This window comes from Lathamus discolor, chromosome 1, assembly GCF_037157495.1.
Source record: "Lathamus discolor isolate bLatDis1 chromosome 1, bLatDis1.hap1, whole genome shotgun sequence".
NCBI classification, from domain to species: domain Eukaryota; kingdom Metazoa; phylum Chordata; class Aves; order Psittaciformes; family Psittacidae; genus Lathamus; species Lathamus discolor.
In genome coordinates, this window is record NC_088884.1 from 111,767,891 (window position 1) to 111,777,598 (window position 9,708).

The 9,708-nt window shown below is 45.7% G+C and overlaps 1 long non-coding RNA gene across 1 annotated transcript; it reads left to right on the forward strand.

The window, feature by feature from the left end:
- Positions 1-1,080: 1,080 nt before the first annotated feature.
- Positions 1,081-9,372, forward strand: LOC136007315 (uncharacterized). The gene is made up of 2 exons (XR_010609614.1): positions 1,081-1,222; positions 8,644-9,372. It is a non-coding gene; the product is annotated as an uncharacterized LOC136007315 (long non-coding RNA).
- The last annotated feature ends 336 nt before the right edge of the window (positions 9,373-9,708 follow it).

Consider the following 9,708-nt stretch of genomic DNA (forward strand, 5'->3'; position numbering starts at 1 on the left):
CTTATGTATAAAATAGGTAGTATTTATACAAGAGAAAAACATTCCCGTTTGTCTAGAAAGCTCTAAGCTGCTGGCAGGGGTCTAACACCCACAGTCCTGGTGATCTACCCGTTACTATAACTGAAGAATAGATGGCATCTTTCTCTTGAATGAGCAGCATGCCTATCAGGAGCAATAACAAAAAAGCACCTTTCCAAATGGCTGGTATAATGTATTGGCATTTTCAGAGGTGGTTCTGGACTGTCAGCATTTACTCAGGTAGCCCTGAAGTCTGAAATTTCACAATATTGCATTCATTTCAGTGGTCTTAGCTTTCTTTCTAAGACCAGGCACCAAGGCAGCTGTAGTTTCAAGATAACAATGTCTTTAGTTAAATAAACCCAGGACTCGGCCATTTTTTTAACCGTAGCTGTAACCCATTTGTTGCAAATTATGGCTTTCTGTGTTTGCAGTGCTGTGACTGTGCTGGTTCCTGATGTGGGCTCATTAATAGATTATTTCCTTGTTAGCTGTAGGTAAAGCTTTGACCTAAAGCTGATTAGGGAAAAGAACTTCTGTAACTATTATCTTTTCTCTCTCATAATTAGTGTAATTATGTTTCTGTGCCCTAGACAGAAATCTCAGACAGTCTGCTGTGGAGCCACAGAAACCGTCTGGACTGCAGGAGTGGGAGTTTGCTCTTGAGCAAGGGATGCCTGGGCTCTGTCGTGTCAGCGAGAAGCTGAATTACAGCATTACACAGAAAGTAACCAAACCAGCAAGGAGAGAGAGAGAGTTCCCTTCCTCCCCAGCCAGTGAAATCCAATTAACTGGGAGGAATGCAAAAGCAGGTTCTGTCTTTTCCACTTTTTTTTTAAGCTCAACTGGCACGCATGCCAGCCAGACTCGTTTAAGGGCCCAGTGTTTCAATTAATGTGTAGAAATCACCCAGGTGAAACCACTCTGGCCTTGACACCATACTACAGCTTTTTTAGTGCTGTGTTCACCCACTCTCTGCTGGGCAGGGCTGATTGAGAGTCTTCACAGCTGTGTGGAATGGGTGGGACTGGGGCTCATCCCGCACTGGGGTGGGAGCTCCTCTCTGCAGGTGGAGGTAGGGTTTTCCCTTCCCAGGGTGCTATGGTTGTCTGGCTCTGCAGTGAGGCTGCAAAGCACAAAGCAAAGCAGGGGAGGACTCTTTTCAAGGTAGATCATAGCAGCCTTTATGGGGAAACAAGTGAAGGTGAGTTCAGTTTAGTACCTTTGGTTTTCATAAAGCTTTGGTGTTTTTTTGAGTGCGGTGCTCTGTTCCTGAGATCTCAAATCAGCCTGGTTAAAGTTATGGCTTGCTTTAAAAAGAGCATGACTGAACTACTGGTGTGACTGGGAAGTGTTGAGGAGCTTAACTGGCAAGAAGTCCTTTAAGCTTAAACCTTAAAGGAGTTCAAATGTATGTTGAAGGGTATTAGCAGCCATCTTTTTGTTGGTTATTGTTACCATTCCCAATACGTTTGTACCTCAGAGTATGTGTTGCTTTTCCTTGGGTGATTGGATGGCCAAGATTTGCCAGGACTGTTGCTCTTTGCAGCCATCTCAGCTATCATTGTTCTGGTACAATGGAAGTGTAATTCCCTTCATAAAATGGCAGCTGTACCTGTGTACTTCCCAGCAGGGCACAAATGCAAAGCTCAACAGAAAGAGAAGGGAGATTATAGTTGTAGGTACATATAGTTGTGAGGGTGCAGCAATTGTAAGTTCTTCCTTGGGCCTCAGGGCTTGGGGTTACTCAACTTGTGCCTTGCAATGGAGCTCTGTGGTCAGGTGGGAATGGGTTGTTTTTCAGTGGGAGTAGCCTTCGTCCATCCTTTTGAATTAATTTTGCAACCCAAGAGAGTTTTAGTCCGAGTACCTGTATCTGAAGCGGAGAGGGAGGCTCTAGGGTCTCATGTTCCTCTTAATATAATGATAAATGCATGAGCAGCCCCTGGAAGAGAGAAGGTTCAGGCATACTGTTAGCTTAAGTGTTAGGATGCTTTCTTGGGAACTGAGAATTATAGATGTGGATCCACTCCAGAACACAGGAGGTTTAAGGCCTAACCTGCCACGTCTCAGCTAAATGCCAAAGTAGTTGTGGTCTGAAGGAAATGGCTCCTGTTCTGAGAGTACGACTAGAGGTGCGTACTTTTAATCAGAGGATGCACATCATGAACCGGTGATGCAGCTTTGTAGTAAACCCCTGAAGGCCTCAGGCAGGCTGTAGGAACTCTTGCCAGGGATCCTGGGCTGTGCCACTTGTCTGCCCTTACATCTCCTCTCGAGGTACCTGATTGCCCCTGGGCTTTGGGTAAGCTCAGTAGTTGCGTTAACACGCTCCCAAGTTCCACTTCCAGGCCTGGTGAGCAGTTAAATCCTGCAGTGCTACCTGTGGGGCTGCTTGAGTCCCTGTTTGGGCTGAATTCCTTGCCACCAGCCCTGCCAGGGAAGAAATCACTGAAATGCATGAAAATACTTTGTGTAACAGGGTACCTGGCACCTGACAGGGGATAGTTGGGTTTCTTTGTTGTTGTTTGCTTGTTTTCACTAGAGGACTTCTCAAAGAAAAAGAAGAAGAGAAAAGAATAAAACCCATTAAATGGAAAAATAATCCCGTTATAAACAGCAGAGAGCTCTGGGTTCTGCTGCTGTGTCCTGTGGTGTAACTATCCGTGTTCTTCCTGGGCTCCTCCACACGTGATAAAATGACCTGGGAGAGAGTAGGGTGTCTGTAAGCCCATGTCCCTGGCTCCTTGCCTGGAGGTGTTTCATAAGCAAAACCCAAGATGAGCTGTGATGTGGGGTGTGTCATGGGTTATGGTTTGATGTGGCAGGGAAATGAATGCGAGGCTGTGATTAAGGCTCTTTACTATCCCGTGAGAAAGGAAAGGCTTGTGTGTTATTGGTGGAAACAGAAAAGGAGTTTGGTGAAGTATGGAGGAGTCTGCTCCTTTCGTTGAACTGTTTTCAGGCTGTGATTAAATGCTCTTACAGCTAAAGATTGTCTGTTTTTTGACTACAGCATTGATAGGGCCATTTTGTTAGTGCAATGATTAACACATTTGGGAAGTAAATATGCAGTTGAGCTCAGGAGTTTGTATCTAAGCTAGGTTAGTGTCTTGAGGCCCAAGAAAATGGGTAGGACCCCTTATCAAGGGGAATGATACTGTTTGCTCCGAGGTTACCAAAGAGAAGTTTGAGCTAGTAAGCAAAGGAGGCACTGTCTGCATCTGGAAAGGCTTCAGGCGGATTTTTACTTCTTTTTTTCAGAGACTGAGTTCCAGCTAAGAGTTGTGAATTGGTTTATTAACTGGCTGTTACTGACCTTTCTCTTTGCTTACTTATGTTTCTAATGCTTTCTGAGCATTACAGTGAGAAATCATGGCTTATGCTTTTTTCCTGTGGAGCTTGCAAGCATTTACTACGCATGGTGAAACCTCTCCCTTCTGCTGATAAGGAGCAAGCTGCGTTAGGAGTGTAGCTGCTCAAACAAGGCAGAGCTCCTGGCTGGGCAGGAGTTTGGCAGGCCTCATTCACAGTGGTGAAGAGGGTGCCCCTCTCAATGGGGACAAGACCCATGAGAACAAGGGTGGCACAGAACAGGTGGAGGAACTAGATGATCTTAACCTGTTTAGATAACTTACAGTTTACCAACCAACTAAATGAACTTGCCCACTGACTGTATCCAGTCAGGTCACTTCACAAGATGCCTGTTTTGGTTACAGAAGTGTAGGTGTTTTCTTCTTGGGAAAAATACTGAAGAAGGGCGAAACTGACTCTTCTAGTGTGCATGGAAGTTCTGACATTCACTCCTGGGGTTTCCTTTCCTCCTGTTTGATTGTTACCTGGAAGTATATTACTTTTTCCTAGACTTCTGAATATAATTTCTTTCATTAGCAATCCAGTTATCATCCCGTCTTCCAGCCTAAGGGGAATTAGTTGTCCCCAACTCCTTTTACTTTCTCATTTTCAAGATGCCTTGAAATCAAATATAAACCCCCACGCTTTGGGTGCGGCTCCCATGTGAGGGTACTTGAAGTGATTGGATTGATATGCTGCTCACTGACCTGCCTTTGAAAGTATCCAAAAGTGAGGGGCTTTCATGTTCGTATTTTGGTGCTTTTCGTTAAAATGAAAGAGATAAGAGGGTCAAAATGCGTATCAATGAATTTTGACTTCTACACAGCGTCTTGGTCGAGATCCCATTCCTGATAAATAAGTAGAAGTCACCTAATAATTCTCACAAAGGCTTCCCATGCCCCCCCGAATCTCTTTGCCAGCTAATGCTGTTGCATCAGTCAGGGCCTGGTAGAAGAGTGGCGAGCTCTGAAAGGGTGCTATGGCTTCTGCAAAGCTGCAGTCAGCATATGGTGAGGTTTAAACTGCTGAGGCTACTGAGGGATGAGGAGAACATGATTCCTTAGTAGAAGGACAAATTGAATGAGATGGAATTGTCTCCTTTTTCTCTCTCTCGAGCTAGTTTGTTGAGTCCTCTGTCACTTACGATCCATTCATAAGTGGTTTAAACTGCTGCATAAGAGGTTTAAACTGCTGAGGCTACTTGAGGGATGAGGAGAGCATGATTCCTTAGTAGAAGGAAGAGATCGTGTTATTGATGCGTGCGACTCTGGGTGTCCCACACAGAAGTAACAGCGTTGGTAATGTTGCTAACTAAAAAACTCTGGTGCCTCCTGTTTCAGGACGAATCTGTTTCTAGTATGTTGGGCAAATAGATCCCTTTGCCACCTGAACATGGATGCAGAGAGTCCCTGGAGCAATTTGGAAGCTGCAGAAACTCAGGTGGCCCCAAAGAGGATTAAGCCTCTTTGTGATCTTTATTGATGTCTTAGTATCCCCGCACTGCATGTGGTGCCAGCTCTGAAAGCTGTGTTCTGGCCGCCCAGATGTATTCCTCTGCCATTCCTGTGGATTCACTTGACATCTGCTTTCCTCCTGTTCAGCTCCCAGGCGTGTGCTCTGTAGGTAGCTTTGTCTGGTCGCGGTTTGCATTCAGGTCTCTGCTTGTGGAGCTGATCAGCTGGAGGCCTATGGGATAAAGGAGAAACTGGACACTCAGTAGATTACCTTCACTGTGTAAATGATCCTTTAGTCTTAGCCTGACTTCCTGCAGTATTGCAACAGGCAACTGTAAAATTGCATCCACCACGAGAAAGTGTTACGGCCTCTCCTTAGGCTTTTCTTCCTCTCCTCTCCCCTTCTGTATTATGCCAGGATTAAGCTGATTTTCACAAGTCCTGTTTCTTTCTTTAAGGAGGAAATGAAATTAGATGGAGTTGTCTCCTTTTTCTCTCTCAAGCCAGTCTGTTGAGTCCTCTGTCACTTATGACCCATTCAGAAATGCCCAATCCATGTTTTGCTTTGATTGGTAGCAGTTACAAGTTGGTGCTGCTTGTTCAGTACAGCTTGTGTGCACCTTGGAGTAAAATCCATGGCCAGCCTGGCTGGAGTTGTACAGAAATTACTTGGTGGTTATGGTACTGACAAATGGGCAAGGGTGAGTGCAGACTGCGGTTCAGTTGCTTCTGTGTCTTTTCTTACACCTTCGTGGTTATTCTGTAGTACTCTGAAGAATGGCTGCTTTGTCTTGCCATGAACTTTCCCACAAGTCCTGTATCCAGTGTAATCTTAGTGCTTTAAAACTTTACGAACTGCCTTTTGGGAAGGACTTTTGAAGAACTAAGCCGTTGTGAGGGTTCTTGGATTTTGAAAGGGGAAGAGGCAGCACTGTCTTTGAAAGCTCTCACAGCCTGGGCGCAGCCTCATAAGCAAGGCTCTGAGAAAACTGCGTTTCATAAACCATCTCGCAGAATCTGTACTGCTTCTCCCAGGTTTTGCAGTGTACCACAGACTATTGTTTCAGAAGCAATCAGAAATTTTATAAACGAGGTCTGCATTTGTATATCTGTAATTGGAGGAAGAAAAAAGACATTTTAATAAAGTATGGAAATAGATGTTACTGTAGTCTGATCTAGTCTGTAGTCAAATATACTTTGAAGTGGCTAGCTGAGCCACTTGGATGTTCAGCTAAGCTATGGATGGTTAATGTGAGACATTAAAAAGGAAGCTGTCTATATTCCAATAATCAGGTGGCTTTAAAAGGTTTCACGCTGCTCCTTCTGAAAACATTGGAAGGTTCCAAGAGCTTGTAAGGTATTTGGCCATGTAGTTTCTACAGACTTCAAGGTGTTTCTTCATTCTTTCCCTTAAACCATTGTGATAGGAGTGGGAGGGAGGGAAAGTAGGGGGTTTGCTTTCTACATATAAAGCTAAACTAAAGGAAGAGAATTAAGTATCTTCACCTCAAATTGTCTTACCTGAATGGGCTAGGGAGTGCATTTAAGTAGGAAATACCCTATGACCCAGAGGCATCTGCAGCCCCTACCAGCTCTTTGGGAATCACTACTGGTTAGTTGGGACACAGCCCTCCAACCTGCAGAGCTCTAAACCAGTGGTAAGGTGCACTTCTTCACTTTACATTTGGGGCAGTTCACTGAAGGCAGCTTGGAAAAGCTTTGCATGGTGGGCAGTTCTGCTTAGCTTTTGGTGCCCTTATATGCGAACACAGCGATATAGCACACCTGTAATGCTGAAACCTGGTCCTTTTACATTGAACTTGCTCTCCGAGACATCTAGAAGCATCCTTGTTGAATTATGTGGCACTTCTCTAGCTGCAAGTTGATTATGACCACTGGGGTTTGGGTTTTTTCCCCTTGCAGCTAGCCAGTGCTTCATGTGGTATGATTAGAATCAGAAAAGAAATAATTCTGTATGGATTTTTACTGAAAGAAAAAGCAGTCAGCAGTTCTGCATCTCTGGGAAGGTATTTATGTCCCAGACATGACAGCATCTTTGCTGTCTCTCGATGATGCAGATAGGATTTTATGGGTCATAATGAATTATTTTATTGATCATATTATGAAAAATCAATGAAGAAGTTGCCCTGGCTGTCAATTCTGTGCTACCCACGAGGTGTGCAGTGACAGGTTTGACTGCTCGCCATTGTGGCTGAGAAGAGAATACCTTGGGGTGCCCAATTACAGCAGCAGAGAGGGGAAATTCAGAAGAGTAATTTTGGCTTCCTTCATTGCCTTTGTGTTGGCCTCTGCATGAGTGGCCCTTCCACTCCTTTCAGATTTCACAGCAGCAAGAGCACTAATGGCAGCTCTGTGCAATTCTGACTTCTCGTGTCCGTGAGATTTGAATCAATGCTTTTCCTTCCACATTTAATAAAACAATTTTACACGCACGCTGAGCAGCTGTTCTTGTCTATACCTGCTTTGAGATGGGCTAGATGAACTGGAAGGTTTTATAGAAAACCATCGCTTTCATTCTTCCTCTCTCCCCACCCCACCTTTTCCTTTTTTAAAATACACTGCAGATTGACAGTGGAACAGTTCTTTAAAGGAGGTATTTTTAAGGCAAAGATGAGGAAAAGCCAAGTGTTTTTATAGGCCTTATCTCATAAGGGGTGGAATTGTAAAGCAAAACCAAAGGTTAACATAAACAGAATAAAAAACACTTGATTTCTCCTAGTTCAAGGACATGTAGTTCAGGTGCTGTTACGATAGTCTCTGAACACTCAAATAGTTAATGCATTTATTGCTATAACATTCCTATGTGGTTTGGAGCAGTCCCTTCTGCAAGGGTACTGTGGCTGAGAAACCCAGTTAAGGGGCTTGAGTACCTAAAGCAGGTTCTAAGCAGAGTTTAGTTGCTGAAATCCTGAACTGTGGTCTGTGTATTCCCTGCGCAGTCACCACTTATCCCTGGAGGTGACGCATCTCCCCGACATCTGTGAACGGCTGGATTTTGCTTCCATATTCGTCTAGGACAGCTCAGAATGGCAGTCCCACAGCACTGCTGTGTGTGTTACCTGACCCCAAAGTGAAGTGTTCCTCTGCCTGAGTTCTGATCAAAGTGGACTCATTGCTCAGGGGAGCTGAGCTCCCGACAAGCATCCTGCCTCTGTTTTGGCTGCTTCTAAAGCATAGCTGGAGAAGGAGGGAGCCTTCTGGGGAGGGTGCTTGCCTATGAAGAGGAAGGCAAGGGTCAAGTGCTATCTCTGAGCACTGTCTTTTAATGTGCTGTTTAATATTAACATCACATCCATAAGCAGAAATGAGAGCAGGCAGCAGAGCTCTCCATTCCCATACTACAAAGTCATGCTTCCCCTTAGGCATCATTCTCTCCCTCTGGCCCAGCAAGTACATTATGGTGATTTGGATCGAGGGGCAAGAGGAATCCCTTTCCTCGAGGAGGAGTGTGTCTTGGACTCACACTCATACTCTCGCCTGCACTGAAGGCTTCGATCTCTTCCGGCAGTCATTTAAGAGCAGTGACCGTGCTGCATTTCTGGGAGGTGGTTGTGTGTGTGGTAGCCAAGAGGTCACATCTTGGGTAATGTCTCTTCTTAACTACAACTGATCCATCAGAGTTAACTGAACAAGCAAGAACTTTGCTTGCTCTTTCCCAGGAGCATTTTGGGAATGCTTGCTAGCAGCAGGGACCTCTACGGACCACACAGTGTCTGCTCCCTGCTCAGTCCGTGATCTAGAGGCAAGCAGGCAGATACCAAATACTCAGCAAATCTCTCTGGTTTGCTTTTATCAGCACAAATATAACCCATAACACCCCCAAAAGAGGACAGTGGCTTTCCTGGAGCGATGGATAGTCCGTGGATGATGCAGTGGAGATCTACCTGCGGAGAACCCTAACAGCCACGTGTCACTGGTGACTATCAACTGGCAGCAAGCTACGTTCTAGAAAGAAAACAGCTGCTACCATTCCCAGCTAGCCAGATGTCAGCTGTACCTGACTGTATGTGGGCTGTTCTATAGCGCCTTACAAGCTCATGAAGAAAGCGCATTGGAATACTTGAGGGAGTCACGGAAACTTCGCAGGTTTTCTTCAGAAGGAGAGTGGAGTTTTCTTCTTTCCCTGGCACTTAAAGTATGGGGGTTTGGGGGGGTCTATGTGTAAGTGAGCTCCCTGCTGCCTTTCCCAAGGAGCAGCTGCTGAATAGTGAATGTGGAGGGGGCTGCGGAGGCAGCATTGCTTTCTTCATGTAACAGGCACAGCTGCAGGAGCTCCAAAACCTCATGGCTACCCTTGACCTGATTTCCTTTCAAAAGCACATCTGGTTTTCAGTTTGACTTAACCTGGAAACCATGCCTCTGCCTGCGCCGGGGCTGGGAACCCTGCATACAAACCCTTGTGTAAAACACCAGTGTGTTGCTGGTGGGGCAACTGAAGAGAGCAGATCTAACACATTCCCTGTGTGCTCTTGGTAGTGCTGTGAGAGGCTTGCTTATGTTGTGTGTCGGGATTCGCACCTGGCAATTGGAGTGCTGCGGGAACTGTCAGACCCCTTTTCCTCCCGGTGCTGCCTCTGTTTGGCCGGTGTCACCCCGCACCTCCTCACAGTGTCGTTGTCTCGACACAGGTGAGTTTCCTCCGTGCTGCCATTAGATTGGCTGGGAGTTGTTGCCTGGGGTGTGGGACAGGAGTGGCACAAGGTGTCCTCTGCGAGGTGTGTGTTGTGCCACAGCCTTGGTCCCTGTCTTCCTGGGACCAGCTCAGCCAAGCAATTCCTGGAGCTCAGCCGAGGGTGCTGTGGGAGCCTGGGATGAGGTTGGAATAGACCGCTTTTGTTTTGCATCCTGTACCTGAGACACT